The 25,064-nt window shown below is 39.3% G+C and overlaps 1 non-coding gene and 1 pseudogene across 1 annotated transcript; one reads left to right on the plus strand and one right to left on the minus strand.

Annotated features, from left to right (window-relative positions):
* Positions 1-537: 537 nt before the first annotated feature.
* LOC114109614 (chorionic somatomammotropin hormone 2-like) lies at positions 538-20,669 on the minus strand (annotated as a pseudogene).
* LOC114112417 (U6 spliceosomal RNA) lies at positions 15,878-15,987 on the plus strand. The gene has a single exon (XR_003587829.2). It is a non-coding gene; the product is annotated as a U6 spliceosomal RNA (small nuclear RNA).
* Positions 20,670-25,064: the final 4,395 nt, after the last annotated feature.

The raw sequence follows: 25,064 nt of genomic DNA on the forward strand, positions 1-25,064 counted from the left end.
CCCCCCCCCCCCCCCCCCCCTTCCCTCCCCTCACCATGTGAGGATACAGTAAGAAGTGTGTGACCAGAAAGGACCCTGCATGACCACGCTGTGGAAATCCATTTCCATTGTTTTTAAGCCTGTGATATTTTGTTATAACAACCCAGAAGGACTAAGACAGCACCCTAACAATGTTTAGACAGTTCAGTAAACCTTATGCTATTTACACAAAAGTGCAAAGCACTTATCTTGTCTGGTGTAACACTGTGACAGTTGGCTGACAGTTTGTGGCTGGCTTTCATAAGGAATCCTGAGAATTCAGTCTTCTTGGTAGCATGACCAGAACCATGAAGAATTGTCTAATTCTTTGATTCTAATAACTTGACCCAGAATAATTGGCTGTGACTTTTACATAATCTCTTAATGGTCTTCTTTGTAATGCCAGGATCTGCTATTTGGGACTACTTGTAATAGGCGCTTCATTCTCTCAGTTGTAGGGGTGGATTTTCTTTTGATTTACTCTTAAAGGAAGATAAGAAATGTTAAGAAATTGCCCTCTTAGATTTTGACATCTCTGCAGAGTCTGTGTTTATTTTTTTAACAAGAGACCCATTTCACAGAGCATGCATTAAAAAGCTGTAAATTTCAAAGAAGCTTGCTATGGGATAGATCATTATGACCACCTCAGAGCTGGATGGGATGGCTGTGGATTTAGCACGTTTTGAGGGCTCGGCACGCCAGGATCTTGAAGTACATGTCAACTTTATGTGAATCCCTGCGCAGGCAGTGGAACAGGTTATAAAATTCAGAATGACAGCATTTTCATTGCTGGACTTCACGTATGGGATATCTGACCAGACAATGGGATCATCGCGAATCATCATCAGGGCTGGAGCAATAATCTAAATACCCAAATGATAATGACTTCTTATGCATTTTACTAGTATTTGCTTATCTTTTGTTCTAATTATCAAATAAAGATTTGGGGAAGACATATGTATATAAAACTCTCTATATATGGATTTTGGAGCCAGCTTATGAGAAAACTATTAGAAATATGAAAAGTAGATACTAACTCCAGTTTAGTTTTAAATTTCTCTTTTCTTCCTTCCCCCTCTCATCCTTTGATTTGAGGAGAACAGAGGAAGAAGAAAAGTGGGACTTCAATAGCATACGTCCTGGGTTACTTTAAAGAAAAATGCTGATCTTGGAAATTCAGTTCTCTAGTGCTATTACTCTTGAAAATATTTCAACCACCTGTGCCCAGGAAGAGGAAAGCTTTTGGTGGAATTGTGTGCAATGCAGGGAAGGCTGCACATGTCAAAAATTGCAGTAAAATTCTGATTCCTTCACAGTAGAATCTATCACTGTGAATGACTAGGCTCCTGCTTTATGTAGTAGCAGTCTAGCATATAGAAGTCATGAATCTTTTTCTTATAAAATGAGATATTTCCAAACTCCTTATGCATTACAGAGGTCACCTCTTTCATTCATGAACAAAGCAAGAAAGCCCTCTGCAGGATGCTCACCTTCCTGAAATGACTCTCTAAGAATGTTTGAAGTCTCTCTGACATGTCCTCAATGTCCTCGGTGTTTGATATGAAAGTCTCTGGCAATTCTTTCGTCCTCTGCAGCTCCATGACTAGATGATACAGAGGATTATTCCAGGAGTACAGTAGCACGAATGCCCACTTAGTAATGCTTTCATTCTAAGCAACCATAAGAAACAGTCTCATTAAAATAATCATAATTGAGTGGTTTTGGTAACATGTGGTCTTTGCTCAGAGCAGCTAACCTAAACAACTTTTGGTTATTCCTATGTGCATGCAAAGATTTTTGAAGGCAGTAAAAGTTGCAAAAGTATAAAAAATTAGCTGTTCGTTCACAGTTTGCTGAAATATAAAAATCTAGGTTATTTTAGAAACTAATTCTTCTGATGAGTTCTATATAACATGAAGATTTTTCAATTTCCTCTGAAATTCTACCACCACTCAGTGAGTTCTTCTGTGTTTGTATATTTGCGTGAGAGAATCTAAGTATTTATGGCAAGTCAGTACGTGCCTGCAGTGCCTGACCCAGGAAAGAGGGATTCCACCTGTGCCCCCATCACTGTCACCCAGTGATTCATTTGTATTACAGAATCAGATGAGTCCTTCGTATTGATGTTTGATCGGTAATTGTTTTATGATATTACAACAAAGAGACAAGGAAGAAGACATGGCATTCCTAAACAGGCTTCTCTCCTCAACTGATCCCAACACCAGCTCCCTGCTGACTCAGAGGAGTCTGTTTTGTTGACATGTTTCCCGGCAGAAAATGGCACAGCATTGTCTTAGTAACAGCATCAGTGGGATGGAGGGTTTTCCCCCCTAGTTCAGTACTACTTGCAGAATTGAGCCTGAAAATCCCGGGGCCTGAAGATCTCTAGTTAATATGCTTGATTTCTTTACAGCCATGAACTGTCTTACTGGTAAAGAACAGAAAACTGAATATGATTAAATATAGTAATGCACATAAAGTGCTTAGTAAAATGTGAGCCATGTAGTAACTCTCAATAAACTTTAAATTTAAGCTTATTGAACAATCCCCCCTCTTCTTCCTCTTTGTCTTTTTTCCTTTACTTGTTCACCCTCATTATTAGTGAGCTTGACAGAGGAAAACAATGCTGGTATCATTAAGAAGGTTGTAGAGAGAGAAGATAGTATTTTAAGGGGGGATGCATGTGAAAATATTTTAAATTACATTAGGAGGAACGATAATGCAGGAAATCAGAAAGGAGAGATTATAACTGTGAAAATTTGGAGCTGCAACAAATGATTGAGGCTTGATATGTAAACTGTGTGGTCCTCAGATCAGAGGCAATTTTTGCGGCCATGAGAAGCAAAGCAATGTTAGACAGGTCATTGTAGGGGAGACGTACAAATTAAGAATAAAAGGTGACAGAGGAGTCATTGAGAATGACAAATGAAGGACATATCAGAGAAGTGCAAGCAGAATGAGGAGAGCCTTGAAAGGCAGTTGCGAGGGCTCGGGTGGTGCAGTATAGGATTGCAAAGTAGGAGTCACTAGTAACAGGGAGGACTCAAACTGGGGTGTGTTTCTTTATATTCATGAATTTTGCAATCTTATATTTTACACATGGAAGTTCCCATTCATTTCCTGTTTCCATCCAGAATAATAGCTGCAATCTTGTGTCTAATGCATTGGTTGAACTAAAGTTGTCTGCATGGACAATTTATAGATCTGTTATCTATCTTGCTACTACAAATCTCTAGTCATCCCTTGATTTTGCTCATGCTTCATGAACTGCATAATATAATTTCTCTTCAATTGCTTATGGTTCCTCCACCTTTTTCTGCATGTACAGTTACCATAACGTCTAATGATCTGACGTCTGGTAATCTACATAGTGTCTCATCTGAAACGGTGAAAAACCCAGGTGAAAGACTCACGTTCAGCTGGTGGGCTTTATATCTATCTTCGGAAAATCGAAGGCATTGGTTTGGCAGCTGTTGGCAGCATTGATATGGTACAGTTTGCCCTGGGCATATGTTTCATTCTGAAAGTGATCAGGCAATTAGTTAGTGTTGTTGGGCATTCATTAGATGAACCCATTAACAGAACATTGGCATCTTTGATAGACGTGAATTTGTTTTAGTGGTGGGTCATCACAAAAAGTCATTCTTTTTCTCCTTTTCTATACATTGTCTCTATAAAAATGATTTTAGATACAACTTTTCTAAATTTAACCTTTTCCCTTCTCTGCTTTATCATCTTTTTTTTTTTTTTTTTTACTATTTGAACCAAATCTAGTATGTATGTACCAATATTTGGTGCTTCCCAGGGGACGGTAGTGGTAAAGAACATTCCTGCCAATGCAGGAGATATAAGAAGACTCAGGTTTGATCCCTAGGTGAGGAGCATCCCTTGCAAGAGGGTACAGCAGCATACTCCAGTATTCTTACTAGGCCAGTCCTATGGACAGAGGAGCTTGTTGGGCTACAGTCAGTAGGATTGCAAAGATTGGACACAACTGAAATGACTTAGAATGCATCCATGCACCTATATTTAACCACTTAATCTCTTGTTTACCTGAAAGAGTTGGAAAAAAGAAAGGACAGTCAAAATGGAGGACGAAAGGATATCTAGTGAGTAAAAAGAACTATGTGAATTTAATAGAAATCTTTAGCACCGCCGTTTATTAGCTGTCTGCCCTATGTGTGCTCCCTGATTGACCTAAAAGAATTAACATAAAACTTCCAAATACCTTCCTCAGAAAGAGAATAGCTGTTTCCAATTGTAAACACCCCTTCTATTGTAGCTGGAAACCTATTCACTGCAAATCTTAAAACAATAATATGTAGCTTTAAAAGAACTGCAAGTATTCGTTTTTATGAGCAGGATTCAGCTTTGTTTAAAATGTTCCATCCACCCAGTTCACTGCAGAGCTGCTGCTGCTGCTAAGTCGCTTCAGTCGTGTCCAACTCTGTGCGACCCCATAGACAGCAGCCCAGCAGGCTCCCCCGTCCCTGACATTCTCCAGGCAAGAACACTAGAGTGGGTTGCTATTTCCTTCTCAAATGCATGAAAGTGAAAAGTGAAAATGAAGTCGCTCAGTCGTGTCCGACTCTTGGGGACCACATATACTGTAGCCTACCAGGCTCCTCAATCCATCCAATTTTCCAGGCAAGAGTACTGGAGTGGGTTGCCATTGCCTTCTCACTGCAGAGCAGTTCTCATTTATTGGCTATTACTCTGATCCTGGAGAAGAAAGCCCACGGAGACTTTGAAGGACCAGAAAATCAATATGCTTCCTTTTCCCCAGTCCCACCTAAAAGTGCTTTGTGTCAGGTAGTATTGTGGACTGAATGTGTGTTCTTCAGATTCATCTGTTAGAGCCCTAACTGCCGAAATACTGTGTTTTGAAAAGGATTCTGACTTTTTGGGATCCCATGGTCTATAACCCACCAGATTCCTCTGTCCATGGGATTTGTCAGGCAAGAATACTGGAGTGGCTTGCCATTCCCTTCTCCAGGGAAACTTCCAGAGCTAGGGATAGAACCCAAGTCTCTCATGTTGCAGGCAGATTTTTACCATCTGAGCCACCAGTGAAGCCCGTTAATGGTAAATGAGCTCTTAGGGTGGAACACTCATCCAATAGGCTTAGTGTCTTCATGAAGCGAAACACCAGAGAATTCTCTCTGTGTCTTTTCATCTATCTCTCTTCCCTACCCCACACCCTTTGTGAGGACTCACGGAGAAGCCAGCCTGGGAAGAAAGAGTCCTTACCAGAACCTCACCTTGCTGGCACCCTGATCTTGGACTTCTAGCCCCTGGACTGTGAGGAAATAAATTTCTGTTGTTTATTTCTCAGAGTCTATTGTATTCTTTTATGGCATTCCTACCTGACAAATACAAAATCATTTATTTTGCTTATTTAAAAAAGAAAATGAATGAAAGGGAATTGAACAATTTATTGCACTTCTTAGGAAACTTTGAGATTTCACAAAACTGATCCTTTCGTCCATTTCCACATCTTACGAACTGACGGCTTCTTTGACCGAGAGAGTATGCTTCTGCAGCCTTCTTGTTTAAAGGATAGTCTAGCCCCATCACTTAGGGAAGTTTCCTTCTGAGAACCTGGCAGGCTACAGTCCACGAGGTCGCAAGAGTCGAACATGATTGAGCAACTAAACCACTACTACCATAGTACTTACAAACTCCTGGAACATTATTGTGGAACGGTTATGGAAGTCATGGGACAGCCAGGCAACTTTGATAAACAAGTCTGTAGGGGATCTCAGGGAGGTGGCAAACACGTCAGGCCCGCAGGAGGGGCATGGGTTGCCTTGGCACAGGAGCAGATTTGACATGACCAGCAGCAGCAGAAGGCAGGGCCCTGTTTAAATAAAACCATGAGCCATTCTGAAATGATCTAGTCACCTAAGGTTATCCAATCCATCCTGTGGAAGAAAGCCTTCTCTTTCCTGTTGCTGTGAGCAGGACTTGTTGCTGTAGAAGCTGGGGTGGGAAAGGAGCGCCTTCTGTGTAAATTTAGATGGATGATCGTATTTGCACAGATAGACAGTTGGATAAGTAGGTTACTCCCTGTATTTTTGAATTGCTCCCAGAAGTACTTCTGTGCTCTGCAAACATTTGGAACTAAATCTGAGCCAGAGTGTTTGGGTCATTCTTTTAAGACAGTTTAATGTTGGGACTCTGCAGACTCTGAACAGCAAGGCCCTCTAGGAGTTTGAAATTTTTTTACTCTACATTGACTAATGCTTGAATTTTAGACACTGAAATGACAAGAAAAGTCCAGTTTATCTGTGGTATACCATCACACTGGGGTAAGAGTAAACACGAGACTGTCTGATAACTATTATTGAGTACAGAGAGAATACTAACAGTAAAAGGATACTGTACCTTGGATCTGCTCACTCACCTTTGTAACCCCATGCATGTCTTTGATACTTTCCTGAAAGCTTTAAAACATCTTAAAATTTGTGTTTCACAGGAACCCTGTGAGATAACCTTAATCTTCACTATGATCATCAAGTTATGTTAATGAAGATGTGATGACTTGCAGAGGGCAAGTAGTTTTCCCCAGTTCCCATTATTAGCAGATGCAGGTGACTGGGCACCAATACTACTCATCTGTTCACTTCCTGATGTCACATCACACATGCCAGTGGCCCTAAATCTGCATGTGTGTAACCAGAACCACAGCTGGAGCTGTGATGACTCTCCTTAAAGAGAAAAATAGTTTGTCTTTGACTGCAAAACAGCAGTGGTCTGAGAACACTGGTTTTATCCACTTGTTCTGCTCTGTCTATAAAACACTCACTGTTACAGTCTCTGACAGTCATCAGTGTGGGGGCCTGGTTCTCCTGGCTAGCCTTTCTTCTAGGCACCTTGACAGCTCTTCTACCTTTATGCATCTTTAATCCTCTCGTTACATTTGTTTCTTTGAGAAAATAGCAAATAAAACTCCAAATGGTAATACAAGAATATTACCTGGTCGGGGAGAGGAAAAGATGGCGGAGGAATAGGACGGGAAGACCACTTTCTCCCTCACGAATTCCTCAAAAGAACATTTCAACGCCGAGCAAACTCCGCAAAACAACTTCTGTAGGCTGGCAGAGGACATCAGGCAACCAGAAAAGCAGACCATTGTCTTCAAAAACAGGTAGGAAAAAATATAAAAGACGAGAAAGGAGACAAAGAAGGTGGGGAGGGAGCTCCATCCCGGGAAGGGAATTTTAAAAAGAGAGGTTTCCAAACACCAGGAAACACTCTCCCTGCCGAGTCTGTGACGAGCCTTGGAAACACAGAGGGCAACATAACAGGAAGGAAAAATAGATAAATAATTAAAACCAATAGATTACAAGCCCAACAGTAACTCCCCCAGCGGAAAAGCAGCACAGACGCCTGTATCCACCATTGGGAAGTGGGGACAGGGCAGGGACGCGCGGGAGGCGCAGGCTGCAGTGCTTTGTAAGAATCTGGCAGGAATGCCCCACGTGCAACCAGAACGATCTAACTTGGGCTAGCAAACCAGACTGTGGGATAGCTACCATGCGAAAAGCTCAAACATAAGACACTGCCAGGACCAAGCACAGAACGAAGGACAGAACGGAAAAAGCCGGCTGCAGATCATCCCCCGCCGGGGACAGGCAGCCAGAGCTGTAAGGACTGGAAAGGGGCAATTGCAGACCCGGAGAGACTTGACTTACCTAATTGCAAGCAGGCTCCTTTGCTAAGACTTCTGGGGGTGCTGGACAGTCACACTCTGCCTCACAGGGGGCGCCAGCGGTCCACCCAGAAAGCTGAGCAGCGGCGGCAGAAAAGGAGACAAGTCACGGCGATCGCGCTCGCCAAACTCCTGAGCTGCTCGGACCTGGGAAGGGCACAAAGCACAGTCCCAGCTGAATCTGTGCCTCTGAGGGCTGCCTGAGCGCCGAACCTGAGCGGCTTGGACCGGGGTGGTGCACGCAGCCTAGGGCCGGCCCCACATGGTTCCCAGCTGAGCATCGTAGAGCCGGAGCAGTTTGTGCGCCGCGAGAAGGGACAGGTCAGGCGGGGCTGAGACACTGTGAGCACACGACAGTGCTATTTGTTTGCAGCATCCCCCCTCCCCACAGTGCGACTGAACTAGTGAGCCTAAAAAACCAGCAAACAGAAGAAGTTAAACAGAGGGAACCACCTTGGAAGTGATCCCACATGGCCCATAACATCAGAGAAGGGCCAGCTTTATTTTGACTATTTTTAAAATCATTCCTTTTTTGTTTGTTTGTTTGTTTTTGTTTTTTTTTCTAACTTTTTTTAATTGTTAAGTCTTCTATTTCTCCTCTAATTTTTATTTCTATAACCTACTATTACTATTTTTAAAAAAAGACTTTTTTTTTTTTAAGACAAACACCATATATAGTTTTTGGATGGTTGTTGGTGGGGTTTTTTTTTTTGGGGGGGGGGTGTTTCTTTTTTTAAATAATTCTTTTTTTTTTCTTTCTTCCTTTTTCCTTCTGCTTTACTTTAATATTGTATCTTTGAAAATCCAACCTCTACTCTAGATTTTTAATCTTTGCTCTTAGGTTTTTGTTGTCAATTTTGTACATTTAAAAACCCAAACTTCACTACCCAAGTTTACCTGAGAGTGAGATTACTGGCTTGACCACTCTCTCCTCCATTGGACTCTCCTTTTTATCCACCAGGTGGCCTCTGTCTCTTTCTCCCCTATCCCTTCTCTATCCAACTCTGTGAATCTCTGTGTGTTCCAGACGGTGGAGAACACCTAAGGAACTGGTTACTGGCAGGATTTGTCTCTCTCCTTCTCATTCCTCTCTCTTATCCTCCTGGTCACCTCTGTCTACTTCCTCCCTCTCCTCTTCCCCATATAACTCTGTAAATACCTCTGAGCGGTCCAGACTATAGAGCACACATAAGGAAGTGACTACTGGCTAGCTTGCTCTCTCCTCTTTTGATCTCACTGCATCTCATTCCAGTTACCTCTAACTACCCCCTCCATCTTCTCTTCTCCTTGTAACTCAGTGGACCTCTCTGAGTGTCCCTCAATGTGGAGAAACTTTTCATCTTTAACCTAGATGTTTTATCATCAGTGCAGTATAGATGCAGAAGTCTAGAGGCTACTGTAAAAATAAAACTGAAAACCAGAAGCAGGAGGCTTAAATCCAAAGCCTGAAAACATTAGAGAACTCTTGAATTCAGGGAACATTAAGCAATAGGAGCTCATCAAATGCCTTCATACCTACACCGAAACCAAGCTCCACCCAAGGGCCAACAAGTTCCAAAACAAGACATACCACACAAATTCTCCAGCAACACAGGAACACTCCCCTGAGCTTCAATATACAGGCAGCTCAAAATTATCCCAAAACCTTTGATGTCTCATAACCCATTACGGGTCACTCCACTGCACTCCAGAGAGAAGAAACCCAGTTCCACCCACCAGAACTCCAACACAAGCCTCCCTAACCAGGAAACCTTGACAAGCCACTGATACAACCCCACCCACAGTGAGGAAGCTCCATAATAAAGAGAACTCCACAAATTTCCAGAATATAAAAAGGCCACCCCAAACGCAGCAATATAACCAAGATGAAGAGACAGAGGAATACTCAGCAGGTAAAGGAACAGGAGAGTTGCCCACCAAACCAAACAAAAGAGGAAGAAGTAGGGAATCTACCTGAGAAGGAATTCCGAATATTGATAGTGAAAATGATCCAAAATCTTGAAATCAAAATGGAATCACAGATAAATAGCCTAGAGACAAGGATTGAGAAGATGCAAGAAAGGTTTAACAAGGACCTAGAAGAAATAAAAAAGAGTCAAAATATAATGAATAACACAATACATGAGATCAGAAACACTCTGGAGGCAACAAATAGTAGAATAACGGAGGCAGAAGATAGGATTAGTGAAATAGAAGATAGAATGGTAGAAATGAATGAATGAGAGAGGAAACTAGAAAAACGAATTAAAAGAAATGAGGACAATCTCAGAGACCTCCCGGACAATATGAAACGCTCCAACATTTGAATTATAGGAGTCCCAAAAGAAGACAGAAGGAAAGATCATGAGAAAATCCTTGAGGAGATAATAGCTGAAAACTTTCCTAAAATGGGAAAGGAAATAATCACCCAAGTCCAAGAAACACAGAGAGTTCCAAATAGGATAAACCCAAGGCAAAACACCCCAAGACACATATTAATCAAATTAACAAAGATCAAACACAAAGAACAAATATTAAAAGCAGCAAGGGAAAAACAACAAATAACACACAAGGGGATTCCCATAAGGATAACAGCTGATCTTTCAATAGAAACTCTTCAGGCCAGGAGGGAATGGCAAGACATACTTAAAGTGATGAAAGAAAATAACCTACAGCCCAGATTACTGTACCCAGCAAGGATCTCATTCAGATACGAAGGAGAAATCAAAAGCTTTACAGACAAGCAAAAGCTGAGAGAATTCAGCACCACCAAACCAGCTCTCCAACAAATTCTAAAGGATATTCTCTAGACAGGAAACACGAAAATGTTGTATAAACCCGAACCCAAAACAATAAAGTAAATGGTAACGGGATCATATTTATCAATAATTACCTTAAACGTAAATGGGTTGAACACCCCAACCAAAAGACAAAGACTGGCCGAATGGATACAAAAACAAGACCCCTCTATATGCTGCTTACAAGAGATCCACCTCAAAACAAGGGACACATACAGACTGAAAGTGAAGGGCTGGAAAAGATATACCACGCAAATAGAGACCAAAAGAAAGCAGCAGTGGCAATACTCATATCCAATAAAATAGACCTTAAAACAAAGGCTGTGAAAAGAGACAAAGAAAGCCACTACATAATGATCAAAGGAACAATCCAAGAAGAAGATATAACAATTATAAATATATATGCACCCAATATAGGAGCACCACAATATGTAAGACAAATGCTAACAAGTATGAAAGGGGAAATCAACAATAACACAATAATAGTGGGAGACTTTAATACCCCACTCACACCTATGGACAGATCAACTAAACAGAAAATTAACAAAGAAACACAAACTTTAAATGATACATTAGATCAGTTAGACCTAATTGATATATATAGGACATTTCAACCCAAAACAATGAATTTCACCTTTTCTCAAGTGCTCATGGAACCTTCTCCAGGATAGATCACATCCTGGGCCATAAATCTAAACTTAATAAATTCAAAAAAATGGAAATCATTCCAAGCATCTTTTCTGACCATAATGCATTAAGATTAAATCTCAATTACAGGAGAAAAACTATTAAAAATTCCAACACATGGAGGTTGAACAACACACTTCTGAATAACCAACAAATCACAGAAGAAATCAAAAAAGAAATCAAAATATGCATAGAAACGAATGAAAATGAAAACACAACAACCCAAAACCTGTGGGACACTATAAAAGCAGTGCTAAGAGGAAAGTTCATAGCAATACAGGCATACCTCAAGAAATAAGAAAAAAGTCAAATAAATAACCTAACTCTCCACCTAAAGCAACTAGAAAGGAAGAATTGGAGAACCCCAGAGTTAGTAGAAGGAAAGAAATCTTAAAAATTAGGGCAGAAATAAGTGCAAAAGAAACAAAAGAGACCATAGCAAAAATCAACAAAGCCAAAAGCTGGTTCTTTGAAAGGATAAATAAAATTGACAAACCATTAGCCAGACTCATCAAGAAGCAAAGAGAGAAAAATCAAATCAATAAAATTAGAAATGAAAATGGAGAGATCACAACAGACAACACAGACATACAAAGGATCATAAGAGACTACTATCAGCAGTTGTATGCCAATAAAATGGACAACGTGGAAGAAATGGACAAATGCTTAGAAAAGTACAATTTTCCAAAAGTGAACCAGGAAGAAATAGAAAATCTTAACAGACCCATCACAAGCACAGAAATTGAAACTGTAATCAGAAATCTTCCAGCAAACAAAAGACCAGGTCCAAACGGCTTCACAGCTGAATTCTACCAAAAATTTCAAGAAGAGCTAACACCTATCCTCCTCAAACTCTTCCAGAAAATTGCACTGGGACGTAAACTTCCAAACTCATTCTATGAGGCCACCATTACCCTAATACCAAAACCTGACAAAGATACTACAAAAAAAGAAAACTACAGGCCAATATCACTGATGAACATAGATGCAAAAATCCTCAACAAAATTCTAGCAATCAGAATCCAACAACACATTAAAAAGATCATACACCATGACCAAGTGGGCTTTATCCCAGGGATGCAAGGATTCTTCAATATCCGTAAATCAATCAATGTAATTCACCACATTAACAAATTGAAAAATAAAAACCATATGATTATCTCAATAGATGCAGAGAAGGCCTTTGACAAAATTCAACATCCATTTATGATAAAAACTCTCCAGAAAGCAGGAATAGAAGGAACATACCTCAACATAATAAAAAATATATATGACAAACCCACAGCAAACATTATCCTCAATAGTGAAAAATTGAAAGCATTTTCCCTAAAGTCTGGAACAAGACAAGGGTGTCCAATTTCACCGCTACTATTCAACAGAGCTCGGGAAGTTTTGGCCACAGCAATCAGAGCAGAAAAAGAAATAAAAGGAATCCAAATTGGAAAAGAAGAAGTAAAACTCTCACTGTTTGCAGATGACATGATCCTCTACATGGAAAACCCTAAAGACTCCACCAGAAAATTACTAGAGCTAATCAATGAATATAGTAAAGTTGCAGGATATAAAATCAACACACAGAAATCCCTTGCATTCCTATACACGAATAATGAGAAAGTAGAAAAAGAAATTAAGGAAACAATTCCATTCACCATTGCAACGAAAAGAATAAAATACTTAGGAATATATCTACCTAAAGAAACTAAAGACCTATATATATATATATATAAAACTATAAAACACTGGTGAAAGAAATCAAAGAGGACACTAATAGATGGAGAAATATACCATGTTCATGGATTGGAAGAATCAATATAGTGAAAATGAGTATACTACCCAAAGCAATTTACAAATTCAATGCAATCCCTATCAAGCTACCAGCCACATTTTTCACAGAACTAGAACAAATAATTTCAAGATTTGTATGGAAATACAAAAAACCTCGAATAGCCAAAGCAATCCTGAGAAAGAAGAATGGAACTGGAGGAATCAACTTGCCTGACTTCAGGCTTTACTACGAAGCCACAGTCAACAAGACAGTATGGTACGGGCACAAAGACAGACATATAGATCAATGGAACAAAATAGAAAGCCCAGAGATAAATCCACACACATATGGACACCTTATCTTTGACAAAGGAGGCAAGAATATACAATGGAGTAAAGACAATCTCTTTAACAAGTGGTGCTGGGAAAACTGGTCAACCACTTGTAAAAGAATGAAACTAGATCACTTTCTTACACCCACACAAAAATAAACTCAAAATGGATTAAAGATCTAAATGTAAGACCAGTAACTATAAAACTCCTAGAGGAGAACATAGGCAAAACACTCTCTGACATAAATCACAGCAGGATCCTCTATGATCCACCTCCCAGAATTCTGGAAATAAAAGCAAAAATAAACAAATGGAATCTAATTAAAATTAAAAGCTTCTGCACAACAAAGGAAAATATAAGCAAGGTGAAAAGACAGCCTTCTGAATGGGAGAAAATAATAGCAAATGAAGCAACTGACAAACAACTAATCTCAAAAATATACAAGCAACTTATGCAGCTCAATTCCAGAAAAATAAACGACCCAATCAAAAAATGGGCCAAAGAACTAAATAGACATTTCTCCAGAGAAGACATACGGATGGCTAACAAACACATGAAAAGATGCTCAACATCACTCATTATCAGAGAAATGCAAATCAAAACCACAATGAGGTACCACTTCACACCAGTCAGAATGGCTGTGATCCAAAAATCTGCAAGCAATAAATGCTGGAGAGGGTGTGGAGAAAAGGGAACCCTCCTACACTGTTGGTGGGAATGCAAACTAGTATAGCCACTATGGAGAACAGTGTGGAGATTCCTTAAAAATTGCAAATAGAACTACCTTATGACCCAGCAATCCCACTTCTGGGCATACACACCGAGGAAACCAGAATGGAAAGAGACACATGTACCCCAATGTTCATCGCAGCACTGTTTATAATAGCCAGGACATGGAAACAACCTAGATGTCCATCAGCAGATGAATGGATAAGAAAGCTGCGGTACATATACACAATGGAGTATTACTCATCCATTAAAAGAATTCATTTGAATCAGTTCTGATGAGATGGATGAAACTGGAGCTGATTATACAGAGTGAAGTAAGCCAGAAAGAAAAACACCAATACAGTATACTAACACATATATATGGAATTTAGAAAGATGGCAATGATGACCCTGTATGCAAGACAGCAAAAAAGACACAGCTGTGTATAACGGACTTTTGGACTCAGAGGCAGAGGGAGAGGGTGGGATGATTTGGGAGAATGGCATTCTAACGTGTGCACTATCATGTAAGAATTGAATCGCCAGTCTATGTCTGACACAGGATGCAGCATGCTTGGGGCTGCTGCATGGGGATAACCCAGAGTGATGTTATGGGGAGGGAGGTGGGAGGGGGGTTCGTGTCTGGGAATGCATGCAAGAATTAAAGATTTTAAAATTTAAAAAAATAAAATACTAAAAAAAAAATAAATAAAAAGGCAAAAAAAAAAAAAAAAAGAATATTACCTGGTCAACACCCAAGACAACATCATTGGCTCTGAAAACAAGGCCTGTCTCTTCCTGACGTTGACTATTTAGGGACAAAATCTACCTGTCTGGTCGGGAGTACATCCTGACAACCCACGGAGCTTAGGTTTTGAACCACCTCCAAGCATCTCTTCTTTGACAGCAGAACTAGACCTTCATGCTTCCGTGATGTATTGTAATATTTCGGAAATTATTCCTGGCCCTACCTTTGGCCAGCAGAAGCATAAAATCATAGACTCTTGCTAGCATGATTTTAATATTCCTTTTCCTGTCTGTCCTTTGTAAGTAAGCAGAATTTAAGACTGAAGTGAGCAAGAACTGAGTTTGGACAAGAGAACTGATAAAATAGAGATTTTATCCTCTTGAATGAGATCTGATCATCATTCTTTTCCCAATTTACCAGAAGAGTGATAAATTAGTGAAGGATAAGATATCAGCATTTACTAGGTTTTCTCTGCTTTTAGTTATTTTAAAGGGGCATGGTAACTAAGAATAAAATGCGTATTTAAAATTAGATGATGAAATAAAAGAAGCGGTTCTCAAAAAGGAGACTTATAAGTTGGAGAAATTTGGGACTATCTCTCTCATCAATTAAAAGCTTATTGTGACAGGCAAAGAGAATAATAGCTTATATAACATAAACGTATTTGTGTGCAGGTATCCATGTGCTATGCATAAATATATGCTTAATTCCTTCATGAAACTTTGGACCTTATAAATGAGATTTTATAAGAGGCAGTAAATATAGCAGAATACCCTAATTCCTAATGTAATTGATCATGTATTGGTAGATGACTAACTATATTATTTTTCCTGTTAAATTGTTTTTTTTTAATATTTTATCTCAAATATTTAGTTTTAATTTAAATTTTTTTATTTGGAGGCTAATTACTTTACAATGTTGTATTGGTTCTGCCACATATCACAATGAATCTGCTGCGGGTGTACACATATTCCCCATCCTGAACCTCCCTCCCACCTCCCTCCCCATACCATCCCCCCAGGTCATCCTAGTGCACCAGCCTAAGGATCCTATATTGAACCTGGACTGGCGATTCATTTCTTATGTGATATTACACATGTTTCCATGACATTCTGCCCATTCTTATTCATGTGTTGCCTTGATAGCACATATATTTAAAAATTGGAATAATACTGAGAAGATTAGCATGGCCCCTGCCCAAGGATGACACACAAATTTGTGAAGCCTTCCATGTTTTTCTGTAACAGCTTCGAGGGTTGGGATGGGAAGGAAGGTGGCAAGGAGGTTCAAGAGCAGGGCACATAGGCATACCTATAGCTGATTCATGCTGATGTTTGGCTGAAAGCAGTACAGTATTGTAAAGCAAGTCCCTTTCAATTAACCATCAATAAATTCAATTATAAAAACTGTTATTAGGGATCATATAACAGGTTCACATATCCATTGTATGACTAAAGAGGATCTGACTGGAAACTGATGGTGCCAATTATCATTGGTTAGTGATTCATTAACATTATAGTTGAATGAGAAAAGTAAACTAACAAACACTACTGTCATGATTCCGTGCCATAGCAAGCTATAATCCTTGTCTGTGTTCGCTTTTAGGTGGTATAGTGCCCAAACTTTGAAACTGAGCCTGTTCCCAGAAGCGCAGTCATGAGTCCTGCCCAGGGTTTTTGTTCCAGATGCTGGAGGCTTCTGTTTACTGCTCACTAAGGCCGAAATTTTTTCTCTTGAGCATTCTCACGTATACAAGTCTTCATATTTTGGTTTTCTCATTTGATTCTCTTATTCTTTTGATCAGACTACCAAGTCCCTTTACGATTTATTTTTCTGACACTTTTGTGCTTTGATCTTTCTGACACTCATTCGTGTACTTGCTTCCATGTCTACCTCTCTGAGTAATTTTCAGCATCTACATAAACCCTACCCTATTGTCTTACTGTCTGGATTTTGGCGTTTAGCATCAGCATATTTTTATGAACATCATTTTCCTTCTGGTGCGGTTTCTGATACACAGTTTAAGATGGTTGGCTCACATCTTGCTTGCTTGTGTTGTCTCCAAAAAATTAGAGAACTCTGCTTTTTCTAGTCAGTACTTCCCCTTGTTTTGATATTGTTGATAATTTTCTGTGATTTCACATCCTGCCTCATAAGCTTTGTCTTTCTCAATCTACTGTAACTTGAGACTATGTGCCTCTCTTTTGGTACTACTATTTTAAGTAAATATCCACTAGTATAGCAGAGAATTAAAGGGAATAAAATTGTAATAGTATTAGTAATAATACATTCCCCCAAAATATAATCCAGTAATGCTCCCAGTTTTAATGGACTTCCTATCCATGTATTACTGAGGTCCCATACTCATTTTTCTGTACTAGGTGTTTCTATTTTGAAATAGAATATAGAAAACAAAGGGGTAGAAAATCCTGAAAATCACCTTGGATTTTAGATGCCTCAAGATTAAGTATGTAATTATTAGTTTGTTATAGTTAATAAGGTTATTCTGAGCACATATAGCTCATTGTAGAGTGATAGCTATTGAATGAAGGATGTATACTGTGAACTCCAATCACCAAACAGGTGATTGGAGATAAAGAAAGCAATGCCAGGAAGACACAGGCTTCTGTTCTGGAAGGAAAAACTTACAGTGTCTCTCATCTACAGTCTACTCTTCAGATTTTTCAAAACACTTACTCTTCCTCTGCTTATTTAATAATTTGGGTTGTTTGATTTCTTTCAAAACTGAATTGCATGAGTCTCTTATATATACTTGGATATGAAGCCCTTACCAAATATGTGATTTGCAAATATTTTTTTTTCATTCCATAGGTTGTCATTTCATTTTATGGATGGCTTCTTTTACTATGCAGAAAGTTTTGAGTTTGATGTGGTCTCACTAGTTTATTTTTGCAGTTTTTGCTTTTGCTTTTGATGACTGAGTTGTTTGAGATGCTTGTATTTTGGTAAGTAATCCTTTATCAGTTGTCTTTTTGCTATTATCTTCCTCAATTCTCACCAAAAGACACAGACTGGCTGAATGGATACAAAAACAAGAACCATATATATGCTGTCTACAAGACATCCACTTCAGTCCTAGAGACAGATACAGACCGAAAGTGAGAGGATGGAAAAAGATGTTTCATGCAAATGGAAATCAAAAGATTGCCGGATTGGCAATTCTTGTATCAGAAAAAATACACCTTAAAAACAAAACTATTATAAGAGATTAAGAAGGACACTGCCAAATGATCACGGGATCATCCTGATAAAAAGGCACAACAATTTTAACTATTTTTGTACACTACATAAGAGCACCTCAATACATATGGTAAATACTAACTGACAAAAAGGAGAAATTAACAGTAACACAATAATAGTAGGGCATGTTAACACCACACCTATGCCAATGGACAGATCAACAAAACAGAAAGTTAAGAAAGAAACATAAGCCCAAAAGGAAATATTAGAGCAAACAGACCTGATTGATATCTTTAGCACATTCCATTCAAATGCAGATGAATACACTCTTTTCTCAAGTGCACACGGAACATTCTCCTCATCTTGGGTCACAAATCAAACCTCAGTACATTTAAGGAAATTGAAATTATATCAAATTTTTCTCTGACCACAACACTATGATACTGCTGCTGCTGCTAACTCGCTTCAGTCTTGTCCAACTTTGTGCAGCCCCATAAGCGGCAGCCCACCAGGCTCCTCTGTCCCTGGGATTCTCCAGGCAAGAACACAGGAGTTGGTTGCCATTTCCTTCTCCAATGCATGAAAGTGAAAACTGAAAGTGAAGTCGCTCAATTGTGTCCAACTCTTGGGAACCCCATGGACTGCAGCCTACCAGGCTCCTCGAGGCATCCAAGGGATTTTCCAGGCAAGAGTACTATCATACTAGATATCGATTATAGGAAAAAAAAAAGATAAAGAACACAAACACATGTTGATTAAACAACACATTTCCAAATCATGAACAGATTACTATAGAACTAGGGGAAATCAAAACATTCCTAGAAACAAAGAACAATGAAAACATGATGATCTAAAACCTAGAGGATGCAACAAAAGCAATTCTAAGAGGGAAGTTTATAGTAATACAAATCCTACCTCAGGAAACACATTGAATTGAAAACCTAGCTTTACATATTTTTAACTCTTTTAAAATTTCTCTTATCAATGTCTTAAGGTTTTGCATAAAATCTTTCAACACCTTCCTAAGTTTATTTCTAAGTGTTTTATCTTTCTGTGATGAAATAGTAAATGGAATTGTTTCCTTTCCTCCACTTTCTGATAGTTTGTTGTTGATATACAGCTAGGCAACTCAGTTTCATATATTGGAATATAGTAAACATAATGTATGCTACATCTTTAAAGGATAGATGTTTTCCCACAAATAAGCCATATAGACAATCAAAAGGTGTATGACAAGATGCTCAGCATCACTAATAATCAAAGGAAATGCAAATCAAAACACAAGAGATATCACCATTTACCTGTCTGAATGTCTAGTACCAAAAATGGAAGAAATGACAAATGTTATTGAGGATGAAGAGAAAAAGGAGTGCTTATGCACTGTTGAGAGGTATGTATACTGGTGCAACTCCCATGGAAACACACTGTGGAGGTTATTCAAGAAATTTAAAAGAGAACGTTTATGTGATCCATTATCCCACTTCTGGATATGTAGTCAAAGGAAATGAAATCATTGTCTCAAAGAGAGATCTGTATTCCCATGTTCATTGCAGCATTATTTACAGTAGCCTTGGTATAGGCACAACCTGAGTATCTTTCAACAGGTGACTGGATTAAAACAATGTGACGTGACATATATAGGTAAATATTATTTAGCCATTAGATTAGAAAGAAATCCTTCCATTTGTGGCTACATGGATGAAACTGGAGGGCATTACACTAAGTAAACTAAGTCAGAGAAAGACAAATGCCATATGATCTCAACTATAAGGAGTTTCAAAACAACAACAAAAAAAAAGGAAGTCAGAGTAGAAAATGGTTGCCAAAGCCTGGAAGGCAGGACAAATAGGGAGAGATTTTTAAAGGTTACATATTTTCCTGTATAAAAAATTAATAAGGTGAGGATCTAAGTTTGAGCTTCATGATCTAATCATGAGATTGAACAAGCTCTGGGAGTCGGGGATGTACAGGGAAGCCTGGCATGCTGCAGTCCCTGGGGTCACACAGAGAGGGACACGACTGAATGTCCTACTGACCTGAAGAGAGTGGAACTTACCTGTGTTCTCCTCATAAAGCAAAAGTTAAACATCTGTGGTGCTGGCATTGTTACTTAATAGAAAGGGAAACTCATTTCTACTACGTGCACAAATGGGGTGGACAAGATGATGGAGGGGTAGGTAGAAGTGGGGTACACCTCTCTCCACGGATGCATCAAGAACGTCTAAAGATGCAGCAGTTGTTACAGAAGACCAAGTGAATACTGGCAGGACTCCCTGATTACTGAGAAGGAATATCCGGATCCATATAGAACTTCTCAACGCAATGGAAAGAATGGACAACAAGGAGGGGGAAAAGAGGAGGAGAGCAAGTGGAACCAGCCTGCACCTGGGGATGACGGAGCTGAAGTGCAGGGGAGAGATCCCCACATCCATGGCCGTCCACTGGGACGCAGGAGATATTTGAAGCAGTTGGGGAGTGAACTCACTAATCTGGGACAGTCTGAATGGAGTGAGAACCACATAGACAAGCCGTGCTGCAGCCTTTCATACCTCGGACAGGGTTGTAAGTCCACAGGTGTCCAAGGAAGCTGGGAGCTGGAGCCATGGGAATTGCAGAATGATTCCAGGGGGTGAGGACTCCTGTTGACTGAGGAGAGTCAGCCTGATGGGATGGGATGGAGGAAATCTGCTGCATGGGATGCTTCTTAAGGAAAGCCATGAGGCCATAAAAGTAGGGTTCTACTGCCTGTGGATTAGTGCTCTTTCTCCATGCTGGTACCTGTAGGTTGAGCAATAAATACTTCAGTGAGGGTGGTCCTTCAGAGCCTGATGCACTAAACATTGGAGAATTTTGAATGTCTATATACACAACCCTACCCTATGCTCTGTTTACATTTTGGGTTTTAGCATCATAATGTTTTTACAAACTTAAATTTCTTCTGGTAGAGTTTCTGCTTTACAAATTAGGCTAATTTCTCATATCTGGCTCAATCTTTGTCTTTCAAGAAACTTTGAGAACCTTCCTTCCTCTCAAGGCAATACTGCCTTTCACTAGCATTTCTGGCTTCCCATACTTTCACTTCTTGCCTAATATATTCTATGTCTTTCTCTATTCATTATTACTTTAGTAGGCAATGGAAATCCAGTCTTACCTGGAAAATCCCATGGGTGCAGGAGCCTGGTAGGCTACAGTCCATGAGGTCCCTGAGGGTCAGACACAACTGAGCAACTTCACTTTCACTTTTCACTTTCATGCATTGGAGAAGGAAATGGCAACCCACTCCAGTGTTCTTGCCTGGAGAATCCCAGGGACAGAGGAGCCTGGTGGGCTGCCTTCTATGGGGTCACACAGAGGCAGACATGACTGAATCGACTTAGCAGCAGCAGCAGCAGCAGCAGCAGCAGCAGCAGCAGCAGCAGCAGCAGCATCAGTCCCTGTGTTGATAGTAATATTTATAATAAATTATTAATGGATGCAGTAGAGAACCAAAAGGACTACAGTTACAACAGTAGTAATAAATTACTCCCAAATTATAACCATTAATTCTCCCATTTAAAATGATTTTCTGTCTATATGTTATTGAGGTCTCTTAACTCATTTTCCTTACTAGGTAGCTCAATTTTGAAATGAAATATAGAAAACAATGGCATGGTAAACTCTGGAAATTACCTTCCTTTGGATATGCCTCATTAATAAATATGCAAATATTAGGATATTTTTTCCCCGATGGGGCTGTTCTTAGTATGTATTATCGCTCACTGTGGGGTGTTTGCTATTGACTGAAGAACGTACACATTGAACTGTAATTGTCAAACAAGTGAGTGGAGATGAAGAAAGTAATGCCAGGAAGGCACAGGCTTTTACTGTTCTACAAGGAAAACCTTGCTGTGTCTCTCATCTACAGTCTAATATTCAGATTTATTGAGACTCTTACTTTTCTTACACTCCATTAAAATTTTGAATTATTTGGGGTTTTTGCCCTTGAGTTGTATGTCTCATGTATTTTTGGATATTAAGCCTTTATCAAATATATGATTTGGAAATATCTTCTGTCAATCTGTAAATTGCCATTTGATTTTCTTGATGTTCCTTTCTTTGGAGTTTGATTGGATTTTACTTGTTTGTTTTGGCAGTTGTTGCCTTTGCTTTTGGTGTGAAACCCAAAACCTCATTGCAAAGACTGATGGCAAGAAGATTACCTCGATGTCTTCTTCTAGGGGTTTAATCACTTCAAGTCTTATGTTCAACTTTTTAATCCCTTTTTAGTTGATTTTTTGTATGGTAAAAGATAGGGGTACAGTTTCATTTTTTCGTAGGACTCTCCTGTTTTCCCAGGGCCATTTTGAAAAGTTTGTCCTTTCCCACTGGATAGTCTTGGCTCCTTTTTCATTAGCTAACCAACAATATATGGGTGTGCATCTCTTTCTGGCTTCATTGTTGCACTCTATTGATCTATGTGTCTGTTTTGAGCCAGAAGCAAATCGTTCTGTTTTGATTACTATAGCTTTCTAATATATTTGAAATCAGCAACCATGGTCTCAAACTTTGTTCTTCTTTCTCAAGATCTCAAGTCTTCTCCAACACCACAGTTCAAAAGCGTCAATTCTTTGGCACTTAGCTTTCTTCACAGGCCAACTCTCACATCCATACATGATCACTGCAAAACCATAGCCTTGACTAGACCGACCTTTGTTGGCAAAGTAATGTTTGTGTTTTTTTAATATGCTGTCTATCTTGGTCATAACTTTCCTCCCAAGGAGTAAGCATCTTTTAATTTCATGACTGCAGTCACCATCTGCAGTGATTTTGGAGCCCCTCCAAAATAAAGTCTGTCACTGTTTCCACTATTTCTCCTTCTATTTGCCATGAAGTGATGGGACCAGATGCCACGATCTTAGTTTTCTGAAGGTTGAGCTTTAAAACAATTTTTTCACTCTCCTCTTTCACTTTCATCAAGAGGCTCTTTAGTTCGTCTTCACTTTCTGCCATAATGGTGGTGTCATCTGCATATATGTGGTTATTGATATTTCTCCTGGCAATCTTGATTCCAGCTGGTCTTCATCCCACCCAGCATTTCTCATAATGTACTCTACATCTAAGTTAAATAAGCAGGGTGACAATATACAACCGTGACGTACTCCTTTTCCTATTTGGAACTCTTTTGTGCTCCATGAGAAAAGAATCTAAATAAGAGTGTTAATACGTATATGTATACCTTTTTCACTGTTCAACAAAAACTGACATTTATAGCATTGCAATTCAATTATACTGCAGTAAAAATAAAAAATGAATTAACATAAATCAAAGATCTGGAATAAACCATATCCATATGTATAAGAGCTTTCAGTGAACTCTTGGACTCCCAGCTGAATATGGAACCCCAAAATGGTCTTGGGAGATCCTCAAACTTGTAATTGCTATCTGAAGTGAGTAAAGTCTTGAGGACTTTCCACACTGAAATTTGTATCTGTCAAAGGCCCTTTTCTTCATATGCATAGGTGTGATGTTTCCATGTTGGTCAACAGGTACTTTGTCTAAGAACTCAGTAATTAACTCATATTTCAAATAGGAACATGTATTATGGGGGCGGGGGATTGCTCAATAACTGATATCCAAAGAAGAACCTGAAAACACTCTTATATTGTTGTGAAATCCATCCAGGAGTTTGCCATCTCAGACCCTCCACCTGGGACGGCTGGTTGTGTTTCAGCTTCCTTAGTCCTCGGCTTCCTATCAGCACCACAGAGCATTCAGTACGGATGAGGCATTGGGTTACCTTAGACATGTCAGTCTCCTCATTGGGTGCCATGGTCTAATGCTTGTGGTCTCCCAAAACTCATATGTTGAAAACCTAATCCTCATAGTAACGATTTTAGGAAGTGGGACCATTGGAAAATGATTGGGTCATGAGGCAGAGCCCACATGAATGGGATTAGGGCTCTTGTGAAAGAGGCCTGAAATTCTTGCTCATTCCTTCTATTAAGTATATGTCCTGAAAGGGGCCCTCACTCACGCAACCATGCTGGCACCCTGATCCTGGACTTCTAGCCTCCAGAACTGTGACAAATAACATGGCTTATAAACAACCCAGCCTCTGGCATTCTGTAACAGCAGCCTGCATGCACTAAAACACTGTCTGTGATTAAATGGGGAAAAAAGTGTCAATCTTGTTTTCCCTTCCAAGGTCATAAATGTGGAACAGGTAGCGTAGATATTCAATTTCGGAGGCACATGGTGACATATTCCATAGAATGGTACATTTTCTTTCAAATTGTACTTCTTTGACATGCTGACCTGAGAACACATTTTCTTAGAGGTAATTAACATTTAAATCAATAGATTGTGGATTTTATGTAATCAGTTGAGGGTGTTAAGAGCAAAGATAGAGGTTTCCCAAAAAAAAATCCAATTCAACCTGGAGACTGGTACCCTAATCACCAGCCTGTAAGCTTAAAGATGAATCAACTGGACGCTAAGGCCCATCACGGGGCTCTCATCAGAATCCTAACTTAAATGCTAATGACTGGAAAACTTATCTTATTTCTCTAGTGCTTGGTTTTCTCAACTGGAAAAGGAAAATTGAAGTAGGAAATCCTTTACATTTTCAAAAATTAGGCAAATCTCTGTATAAAACATGATTCCAAACTGAGGTTTTATTGTTTTCCCCGAAAAGAAAATTACCGCTTGGTTGTGCAGCTTCCCTGTTTGGATCTCTTACACTTCTCATTATCTGCTCTATCCCACAGTGTATTTCTCTAGCTTAGATTTCAGAAAATACCTTGATAGAACTAATTACTTGACTGTTATGGAATATTACTTTTACCTTTGATTTTCCACTGAAAAGCAAGAGTTGTAGTTTTTTTTTTTTTTTTTTGACTACTAATTTTTTTTTTTTAATTATTTTTTTTTTTAAATTTTTAAAATTTTAAAATCTTTAATTCTTACATGCATTGTAGTTAAGGACACTAGTGAGCGATACTATTTCTAAATGTCAGGATGTCAAGGTAGGAAGTTTGCTGTGTGTAGTTGCTCAGTCATGTCCAACACTTTACAACCCCTTGGACTGACGATCCCTTGGACTGCAGCCCGCCAGGCTCCTCTGTCCATGGGGATT

The sequence above is a fragment of the Ovis aries genome, chromosome 20 (assembly GCF_016772045.2).
Source record: "Ovis aries strain OAR_USU_Benz2616 breed Rambouillet chromosome 20, ARS-UI_Ramb_v3.0, whole genome shotgun sequence".
Lineage (NCBI taxonomy): Eukaryota > Metazoa > Chordata > Mammalia > Artiodactyla > Bovidae > Ovis > Ovis aries.